This window comes from Passer domesticus, chromosome 32 (assembly GCF_036417665.1).
Source record: "Passer domesticus isolate bPasDom1 chromosome 32, bPasDom1.hap1, whole genome shotgun sequence".
Lineage (NCBI taxonomy): Eukaryota > Metazoa > Chordata > Aves > Passeriformes > Passeridae > Passer > Passer domesticus.
In genome coordinates, this window is record NC_087505.1 from 3,492,889 (window position 1) to 3,503,864 (window position 10,976).

Consider the following 10,976-nt stretch of genomic DNA (forward strand, 5'->3'; position numbering starts at 1 on the left):
GTGCCACTCTCGGTGACAGTGAAATGTTCAGGTCCCTGCTGCCACCAGGGCTGCCCGTCCTTGTACCAGGTGATGACACCGGTGGTGCCCGAGCCCTGGCAGGTCAGTGTCACCGGGTACCACAGCACTGCCGGCCTCCAGGGGGGCTCCACGAGGAGCTGGGTGGTCTGGGCACCTGCAGGTGACAGGGGACACCAGCCTGCCAGGGGACACCAGGTTGCCACGGCCAGCGCGGGGCTGGGGACAGCGGGGTGGGGACATGGCATTCCCCGAGGACTCACCAGTGAGGCCGAGAGTCTGGGCTGGAAGGGAGAAGGGACAGGGCTCAGTGGGGGCGGCACTGTGGGCACAGCAGCACAGGGGCACGGGGTGTTGGGACTGTCCCCAAAAGGTCTCTGTGGGGTCACTGGTGTGGCACAGATGCCTCGAGGTCAGGGACACAGCAGCCAAGCCATGCTCAGGCATGGGGACACCGTGCTGCCTCAGGTCACCCCTGCCAGCCCCACAGCCACATCCCCATGGCTCTGTGCCCATGATCCCACTCCTCTGGCACTTGTCCCCATGGCCCAAGCACAGGGTGCTTGTCCCCTTGTCCCTCTCCTGCATCCCTGTGTCCCTGTCACCACACTTGCCCCAGCCCCATGGTCCCTTCTCTCACATCCTTGTCCCCACATCTCCATCCTCCTGTCCCTGTCTGCCCAGCCAAATTCCCCTCTCTGTCCCCTGTTCCGGTCCCCAAAGCCACCCCACAACTCTGCTCACACTGGGCTCCATGCCCTGCTGGCCTTGGGGACCCCAGGGGCCCCCACAGCTCCCCTGTGCCCCCTCCCCTCCCCATCCCTGGGCTGTCAGGCCCGTGCCCAGGGCACTCACCCCACAGGAGCAGAACCACCTTCCCAGCCATCCCAGTGTCCCCAGCCATGTGCACTGGCTGTCACTCGCTGCTGTGGCCACTGCTCCCCTGGCTGGCGGCTCATTGGATGAAGGGGAAGGAAGCGAGGTCAGGTCTTGCCCTCATGTGAAGGTGGCCCTTGGTGGGGGCAGGGTGGCCACAGGCTGGGGACCGGATGGGGATGAGGCTGAGTGGGACAAGGTGAGATTTGGGGTTCCCAGGAGTGGGGGTTTCAGGGGAGTTGGGGAGCTAAAAATGAGAGTCCCAGGGAATGCGGTGTCCCATGGATGGGGTCTCTAGGAATGGGGGTCCTGAGGAGGGGGAGTCATCAGGGATGTGGGTGCAATGGGAATGGGGGACCTCAGGGCTGGGGGGATTCAGACGTGGGAGTGCCAGGGGAATGTGGGCTCCAGGGATTTGGGGTCATGGCATGGGTGTGCCAAGGATGGGGTGCACAAGGAATGGGGGATCCTGTGGGAATGAGGGTCCTGGGAGATTCAAGGTCCTGGGGGAAGGTAGATTTCAGGAGATGGAATGAACAGGAAAGGCTTCCTTTGGAATGGGGTGCTGGGCCATGGAGATCCTGGGAAATGACAGTGCTGGGATGGGGGTCCCAGGCAAGGTGGGACATAAGGAATGGGGTTCCCATGATTTGATTTCCAGGAGAATGGAGGTCCCAGGGATGGGCAGTGGTTGGGTTGGCCCGTGGGTCACAGGTCATTTTCTGAGTGCCTCATATTTTGGGGTGACCCAGAGCCAGCCCAGTCCCCTCAAGGTGCTGTTGTGCTGAGGTGAATGCTTCAAGTGTGGGGACATGAGGCTTGACGCTATTTTTCTCAGAAGGCTGAATTATTGTGTTATGTATTATACTAAAATACTACATTAAAACTATAGTAAAAGAACAGAGAGTGAAAAGAACAATGAGAAAATTACAAAAAACAAGAATAGGATTGAATGTATAGCAAAATCCTGTAACTGCTAACTCCCTTAACAGAGGTGGCCATGATTGGTCATCAATTTAAAACAATTCACATAGACCAATAAAAAATGCACCTGTTGCATTCCACAGCAGCAGGTAGTTATTATTTACATTTCTTTCCTGAGGCTCTCAGCTTCTTAGGACGGGAAAAATCTTAGCAGAGGATTTTTCATAAAATATTATAGTTACACTGTTGGGCTGCGGATCACGCAGATTCTGAGGGGCTCTGGGTCAGTGGAGCTGCTGCAGAGGAGAGAATTCTGTGGTAGAAAAATGCCTGCCTGTGGTTTGCTCAGCCCTGCAAGAAGCACAAACCCTAAAGGGAGCACAAGCAGTGGCTCTATGAGGGCCTTTGATGGCTTAGAGAAAAGCTGGCTGGAAACCACCCCTGCAGGGGCAGCTGTGAAGGAACCAGTCCAGACATGCAGCAATTGATCACTTTGTCGCTTGCAGCATAGTTCTGAGAATGCCCCAAAAACTCTGCAAAGACAACAACAATCTTCTCAGCAACGTGCCTGGGTGCCTCCTACTTTATGTCTCAAACCTGCAGCTCTTTGGAATGGCCCCAAGAAGAATCTTTGCATTCAGGTTTGGCTGCCAGACAAGAGGGAAAAGTGTGGAAATACCGAGCAGTGGCTTGGCCTGTGGCTGTGGTGGGGCTGTGGGGAGTGACCCTGTGTGGGTTCCAGGTGTCCCCAAAGCTGCTGCATCTCTGTCCTCCTCACCTGAGTGAAAGGCTGAGGGTTTGCAGGGATTTTGGCATAAAGCCATCAGAAGTGCTGTTGGGGACCCAAGAGCTACCTGGGGCCAGGTGCTGCCTTCCTTCCATTTGGGATCATGGAGAGCATTCATGGGTATGGTGCAGGGCATGTGCTGGGACCGATTGTTGCCCGTGAGTTTGCAAAAGGAGCGATTTCCCCTCCTGGCTCCCGCCCGAGGCCGCCATGGCCCCTGAGGGGATCGAGCTCGACCGGGGCGCCCCCTGCTGCCCAGGAGTGCTCCCTGCAGCGCCTCCTGCTGGTCGCGGTTATAACAGCCACAGAAACCAACAGCGCTGAGCGGGAGGGAAAGTTCTGGGTTTGTGTTTTTTGTTTGGTTTTGGTTTATAGATTTCCCAGTAAAGAGCTGTTATTCCATTTCCTATACCTTGGCCTGGAAGCCCCATCATTTTTGAAACTAAAAAAGTTTTGGGCATGGGTCTTGTTTCTATTCCAGGAACGTTCCTTAGCAGATATTTCTCATTTAAATGAGTTGCCAACTCCTGGGTTCCAGCGTGGATGGGACAGACACCTGAAGAGGAGACAGGGTCAGGGCCTTGGCCACCTCATGCTCTGCCTTTTTAGCCAGTTGGGCCACCAAGGGCTCTCTCCCCAGGCGGCATTCTGGTCACCCTGCCACTCGGGAGCTGGCTTTGGCAGAGCGTCACACATTCCACAGTGTGCCACAGCTGACAGAGTGATGAACAGACTGGCCCTGTCTCACCAAAAGCTAGCCCTGACCCACCCCTGCCAGACACAGGTATTCCAAAATGTCTCCAGACATCAAAGTTTTCCTGTCTCTGACATCCCACCCTGTGCCATGGCCTGATCCTGACTGCCCTGGAAAAGGGGGAGGCTCCAGAACTGCCACAGGGCCTTTGTGACATCCTTGGGTGGGGAACACGGCAGAGGAGGCGTTTGGGAGAGGGGACAAGAGAATCCAGAGCCTCCTGATGGCTGCTTTTCCCATCAGAGCACAAAAGATCCTGGGCCGTGCCAGGTTCCTCTGGCAGAGGAAATGTGCTGGGGGAAATGTCTGGGGTTTGTTCCTTGTTGTGGCTTTCCCTGGAAATTGTTCCTTTTGCAAGCATTTGGACTCTGAAGCTTGTTGTTGTTGCTGTTGATTTTATTCTGTCTCATTGCTGGTTCAGGAAATTGTTCTTCTCGCAGCCCTTTGGGATCTTGGTGCCTCCACAGGGAGGGAGAGGGGCAGTTTTTAGTGGCAGCACACACACGTGTGGATGTCCATGGGTGAGGACCCCCAGTGGCCCCCAGTTCCCCCCAGTGTCACAGCACATTCCTGTAGATGTCACTGGAATCCCTTGGTCGCCCCTGGTGTGACCGCAACTCTGCGTAGGTCACCTGGGGATCCTGGAGCGTGGTGGCACATGGGGACACTGAGAAGGACAGGGGCTGTGTGATCTGGGTGGGGTGACACTCGTGGGTGACGTGTCCCTTTGTTTGTGTTCCCCCACCATACTGACCCCATGCCCTCTTGGTGACCATGATGTGGGTATACAGCACCTGCCCCTCCTCTGGGGGCACTGGGGGATCCGGGGGGACCCTGAGGGAATAAAGAAATGTGGGGGAGGGAATGGGAGATCATGGGGGTTGGGGTAAAAGGGGAGAATGTGGTTTGAGTCCCCCAGTCACTTTTCCTGCTGCTTCCTGGCAGCTACAGAGGAAAGAGGGGAGGGGTGACTTTGGGGCCCCAAAGTCCCTGATCGCTCTCAGGATTCCTGAAACCCCCCTCATTTTCCCTCAGAACCCCCAAGCATCTCTAAAGCCCCCCAAGGGCTCCCCAGTGCCCTTGGCCATCTCAGCCTCAAGAACCCAAAGCTCAAGATTGACAGAGACACTCTCCAAACACCCCCATGAACCCTGAAACAACCCCCAACATCCCTGCAGGACCCTCCAGCACCTCCCCAAATCCTAGAAGACCCCCAGCCAAACTCCCACTTCTGGGGCTGTGGGTGGTGTCCTATCCCTCCCCTACTCTGGGCACCTCTGCAGCTCCTGAGGATGCCCATACCCCCATTGTCACCCACCCAGACGGTGCCACTGCTGCCAGGCCACAATGACAACCACGAGCAGGAGCAGCAACAAAAGGGCCCCAGTGACCCCTGCAGCCACTGCAAGAAAAAGAGGTGGACACAGCAGGGTCACCACTCACCACATGTGCCTTGCAAACCCCAGTGACCCTGTGTGACCCTATCTTTGTGGCACTGTCCCCTCACTGTCACAGCCAGGACCAGGTCTGGGCTCAGTGCCCGGAACACGCGGTGCCCGTCCTGTCCCAGCTGGTTGGTGGCCACACACTGGTAGGTACCTGAATGTCACACATCGATGTCTCCGAGCTCCAGAGGAGACCCTGGGCAACCTCCTGCCCGTTGTGCAGCCAGGTGAAGGTGACAGTGGCTAAGCCCACCTGCACCGAGCAGCGCAGCGTCACGGGATCACCTGCATGCACTGGTGTGACAGGGGACTGGGGGTGATGGTGGCATTGGCCACGGGTACTGCGGGGACACAGACAGGGCTGGCACCATGAGAGGTGGGATGGGGGTGCTGTGGGTGGGGTCATCCCCAGCCCGGGGGTCCCACTCACCCAGGACGGTGACATTCAGGCGGTCCCCGCGTGACATCTTTCCCCGGGGGACTGCGGTGACAGGGACACCCCTGAGGGTGGGAACCCTGCAAATGGGGGCACAGCGGCACCCCAGGGGTTGAAAGAGCTCAGAGATGGGGGGGCTTCAAAGGGACTGGAAGAAAGGATGGGGTGTTCAAGGAGGGGACACCTGGAGAGGGAGAGGGGCGAAACTAGGCAAGGTAGGGGGGTCCAGCGAGGGGATGGTGGCACCAGAGGAACGTGATGGGACTTCAGAGAGGGATGAGTGGGCCTAGGGAGTGGTAATGGGACCCGGTGAGAGATGGGGCCTCCAGGCACTGATGGAGGCCCCCAGACAGTGATGAGGGTCCCTAGAGAGTGATTGGGGTCCCTAGAGAGTGATGGAGGTCTCCATCCAGGGGAACTGAGGGGTCTCTGAGGGCTCCCCATGCCCACCCCTGCACTCACTGTGCACCGTGACGTGGAGCTGGGCGCTGGTCTTCTGCACGGCACCCCCCTTGGAGCGCACCTGGCAGCTGTAATTCCCTGAGCGGGAGACCCCTACAGTGGGCACCAGCAGCTGTGGGGACCCCACCACCTGCCCATCCTGGTAGAACACATGCTGGAGTGGGGCTTGGGGCCGCAGGGAGCTGGGAGTGCTGAGGCAGCTGAGAGTCAGGGGGGACCTCTTGGTGAGCTTGTGACACGATCCATCCTAAGGACTTGATTCGTGAAGGTTCTTTTTCACTGATCTCAGGGTGCAAAAACTGACACGACAAGGGGATTTGTAGTAAAATCAAAACAGAGATACTTTTATTGTATAGCCATAGCAAAGATGCTATGTTAGAGAGAAGAGGAATGAAGAAAGGGGAAAGAATAAGGAAAAGAAAAAGAAGAGAGGGAGGGCAAGGAGGTATATAGCTACCAGACGTGCGGATGACAAAGTCCCTCGAAGTCCGGTCGACAAAGAGGCCTGTCATCTTCACGTCAGGGGAGATCTCAAAGGTATCAGTCAGCTCTAACCCTTTTATAGTCCTTTTGAAATGGGGGAAGGGGACACATTTCAAAATAGTCTATTGATAAAGGGTACAAGGAGTCCATCAGTAGTCCATCAGCAGCAGGTGTCGTCAGCAGCAGATGTTGTAGGCAAGAACCATTGTGTTCTCGGTCCAGTGGTCGCTTGCAAAACTTGCTTTGGTCCCCAGGCACGCCTTCCCTCACCCTACGGTAGGGATTTCAGTCTCAGTCCTTTTGGGAAGAAGAGGGGAGATTTTCCATGTAGGGATCGCATGTCTCAGTCCTTGAGGGGAGAGCCCTCTCCCATCTCAGTCCATCTGTCACGGTGGTTGATGTATGGTGAGTGGAGGGTCTTTTAGTGAAGACCTCCGGGAAAGTCATTCCAGAGAGAAAGTCCAGCCAAGTCAGAAGGGTGGAGAAATTTCAGCACTAGCGTTGCTAGGTGATGCAGGCGAAGGAGAGCACACTGCCCCTTCTCGGGTGCAGTGTTCCATGAGTTGAGCAAACACACCTGTAAGCAATAATCTGGCTTGGTGGACCAGACAGACCTGGATTTTCAGAACAGGGTCTTTTCCTTTCCCCAGTGGTCTTGGCTTTTCATGACGATTGAGAGGCAAAAAAAAAATGAGGGAAGTTTCGGACAGGACCCTCCAGCACTGGCACTGGGAAAAGCTCAGGGAAGGAGAGGGGAGGTGAGGACTGTGACTCTGAGTCTGCTGGCGAGTGGTTTGGGGGTGTCAGGAGATTGGAGTTTCAGCCAAGGTTTGGGGTGCTCACCGTGCACTGTCACTGGTGCTCTCCGTGAGGGCCAGGACATCACCCAGCCCTTGCAGCGGTAGCAGCCACTGTGGTTCAGCTGCAGGGGGGACAGGGACAGCTCGGTTCCCTTGAGGGATCCCCCCAGATGCTTCATGTTCTGGTAAAATCGCGCCCACAGTGACTGCTGTTCCACCAGCCCGGCAGCACAGTGTCACCATGTTCCCCGCCAGCAGTGCCTGTGCTAGCACCTGCAGCACCAGATAGTCTGTGGGACAGGAGCGTCCCATCTCACTGAGGGCCTCGAGACAGATCCGAGGTAGGTCCCTATAGTCCCGAGGACATCTGGGTACTCTGAGGTGCACTGGGATGCACTGTGGTGCACTGGGGTGTCCCTGTGTGCAGGGCACAGCTCTCGCCACAGGAGGGGTGTGAGGCCATTCATGGAGTGGAGCCCACCCAGAGCTGTCAGGGGCCACCCTGATCATTTAAGATCCCAACTCACCATCTAGCACTCTCGCGGTGAGGCTGAGCCCACTGCCGTGTCTGTCACACATGTAGATGCCACTCGAGGTGAAAGTGAGGTGGTCGCGTACCTGTTGCCACCAGCACTACCCATTCTTGTACCAGGTGGTGGCACCGGCCTTCTCCGAGCCCTGGCATGTCAGTCCCACAGCACTGGTGACCTCCAGGGGTGCTCCACGAGGATCTGGGTGGTCTGGGTGCCTGCGGGTGACAAGGGACACCAGCCTGCCAGGGGACACCAGCCTGCTGGGGCCAGTGCAGGGCTGGGGACAGCGGGGTCGGGCCATGGCATCCCCTGAGGACTCACCAGTGAGGCCGAGGGTCTGAGCTGGAAGGGAGAAGGAACAGGGCTCAGTGGGGGTGGCACTGCAGGGACAGCAGCACGCAGTGTCTCCAAACTGTCCTCATGGGGACAGCACTTCGTGTGAGAAAGTGTGTCTGGGTGCTCCCCAAAAGATTTGGTGAGGTGGGGGGACATGTCTGTGTCACAGCCACCCATGCACCACATCCATGTGGCACAGACACCTTGGGAACAGGGACATCAAGGCCACACTGGGCTGAGGTAGAACATGGGGACACTGTGGACACCCCAGGCACACGGACTCCACAGACACAGCCCATGCTCGCCCAGGTCACCTCCACCAGCTCATGATCACGTCCCCATGATCCCATCCCCATGGCCACATCCTCACAGTTCTTGTCCCCTCTGGCCCTGCATCCCAGTTGCCGTGTCCCTATCCTCAGAGCTACCTGAGCCCAAAGGTGCCAGTCCCCACATCCCCATCCCCAAATTCCTGCCCCCTGTTCCTGTCCCCAAAGCCACCCTACATCATCCCCAGTCCCACCCAGGTCCACTGTGGGTAACATGAACTGGTTCTGCTGGCCTTGGGGACCTCAGGGAACCTCCCTGTGCCCCCTCCCCTCCCTGGGGTTTCAGGCCCGTGCCCAGGGCACTCTCCCCATATGAGCAGTGCCACCTTCCCAGCCATCCCGGTGTTCCCAGCCATGTGGACTGGCTGTCACTCGCTGCTGTGGCCTCCGCTCCTCTGGTTGGCGGCTCTTCGGATGAAGGGGAAGGAAGCCAGGTCACGTCTTGTCCCCAAGTGTTGGTGGCCCTTGGTGGGGGCAGGGTGGCCACAAGCTGTGATAGTCTGGAGACATGGTGGAGGATGCTGTGTGCAGGAGTGGGGCCTCAGGGTGATGTGGGGAACCAAGGATGGGTGTCCAGAAGAATGGGGGTCCAAGGGAATTGGGGTCTCCATGCCTGGGGGGATTCAGGGATGGGGGTGCTGTGGCAACATGATCACCAGGGATTTGGGTCATGGCAAGTGGGTGACATGGTTGGGGGTGCAGGGAGATAAAGGGTACCCTTGGGAATAGGGGTTCTGTGGAAGAAGCAGCTCACGAGATGGGATCAAGGCAATGGTGGTCATGGACAATGACAGCCCTGGGGTGGGGGTCCCAGGGAGGACAGACCAAGGCAATGGGCGTCCCAGGGGAATGGGTGTGCCAGGGATGGGTAGTGGCTGGGTGGGCATGGGGGTTAGAGCTCCTTCCTGGGGTGCCTCAGATTTTGGGTTGGCTATCCTGGCAGTCTCTGTGTCCCTGCCCCACACACCGCTGGGTCAGGTCCCCCCATTTCCTGGCTCAGCCATCCCAGGCAACACTTGATGCCCAATTGGTTCAGGCAAAATTATACATCCATAGAATAAAAGCAAAGATCTTTTCCACACCATTTTTTTTCCCCCAGTAATGAGCAAACTCATGAAAAATCAAACTAATGTGGCATAAAATGCTCTGGTTCATAGAATTCTTTTAATTGTTGCTCTCCCTACAAGTAACTCACAATAAAAATACAAACAAATCACAATGAAATTAGCTTTTTTGGTTCCCTTTTGCAGCCCCTGGGTGCATCCCACAACAGGGTTTGTTTGTGGATAACAACAGAGTGTGGAATCTCCCCGAGTGTCCAGCAGTTCAATGGGATTGTTCCCTGCCTGCTGGGCAGCAACCAAGCACCTAAGGAAGCTTTTTCTTGGGCCATATTTAGGAACTCTTCCCATGTTTCTCATTCCCACCCTGAAACTTGATTGGCTTCCCATGGAGGAAGGGGAGAAGCTCTGTCCATCCTTGGGACAGTGCACAGGAATTGGTGGAAATGCCCGTGTATGCCTCAGGGTGTGATTCCCTGGTAAATCCAGTCCAGCCTGCCCTGAATTCCCCTGCCTGGGCACTCCCTGCTCCTGCTGTGACACCCCTGTTCCCCAGCCCCTCGTGTGCATCCCCTGCTCAATGTTCCCAAACTTTTCCCTCTCTTCTGCTGTGCACAGCCAGAACTCAAACATTCTTTCTGGGAGGTTCCAGAAGGTTGCAAGTTTTGTTCAAGAAGGAAGGTCCAGGTCAGGTTGCTGAGCAGATTGTTGTCTTTGCAGTAGTTTTGTGGTTTTCTTAGTCCCTTGAGCAAAAGGACAAATGATCAGTTGCTGCACTTCTGAGCTGGTTCTCTCATAGCTGCCTCTGCAGGGTGTGTTTCCAGCCAGCCCTGCTCTGAAAACCGCCAAAGGCCCTCACAGAGCCACTTCTTGGGCTCCCTTTGGTGTTTTGTGCTTCTTGCAGGACTGAGCAAACCACAGGCAGGCATTTTTCCCACACAGAATTCTCACCTCTGCAGCAGCTCTAAAGCTGCCAGAATCAAAGCCAAGGGGGCAGCGGGCACCCTCAGGTCCTGGCTGCCTCCTGGGGCTGGCCAGAGCCGGGCTGGGCAATGGCCATCCCTGTGCAGTGGGGCTGGGCCATGACTGGGCCCCACCCTTGGATTGACAGGGGTCCTCAGCATGTGCCACCCCTGGGACAGGCACCTGACCAGGAATATGCAGGGATATTTCTGGAACTGCCACTGCTTGGGAAAGGTCCCTCCTATGCCAGGATGTGTCACCTCCTGGGATGGGATCCCCCTAGGACAGGAGTCCCTGGATGTGCCCCCCCAGACAGAACCCTCTCCCCTTTCCCATCTGACTCTCAGCACAAATGGCCTCCTCCTTCTTGTCCAGGAAAAAGAAAGTGTTGAGGAGGCACAGCCCAACACTTCCATCCCCCAAACACTCCCCACCCTTCTCTGCACCCCTGCTCCTCATTTTCCCTCTCCCCATGGCTCCCCCAACCCGTTCCCTGCTCAGGTGCTACCTGGGATTGCTGAGCCAGGAACCACGTGTGAGGAAAGTGAGGCAAATAAGGAAAAAGAGAAATAAAGAGAGGAAAAGTCAAGGGCAGGGGAGGGCACAGAGGCAGAGCTACCCAGGATGCCCATGTGATGGCTGCACAGGAAACAAGCATCCCAGGGGGCCAACACTGATGCCTAGGTCACCCCAAATTCTGAGGCACCCAGGGAAGGAGCTGAGACCCACAGGTCCATCCAGCCATTGCCCAACTCTGGCACCTCATTCC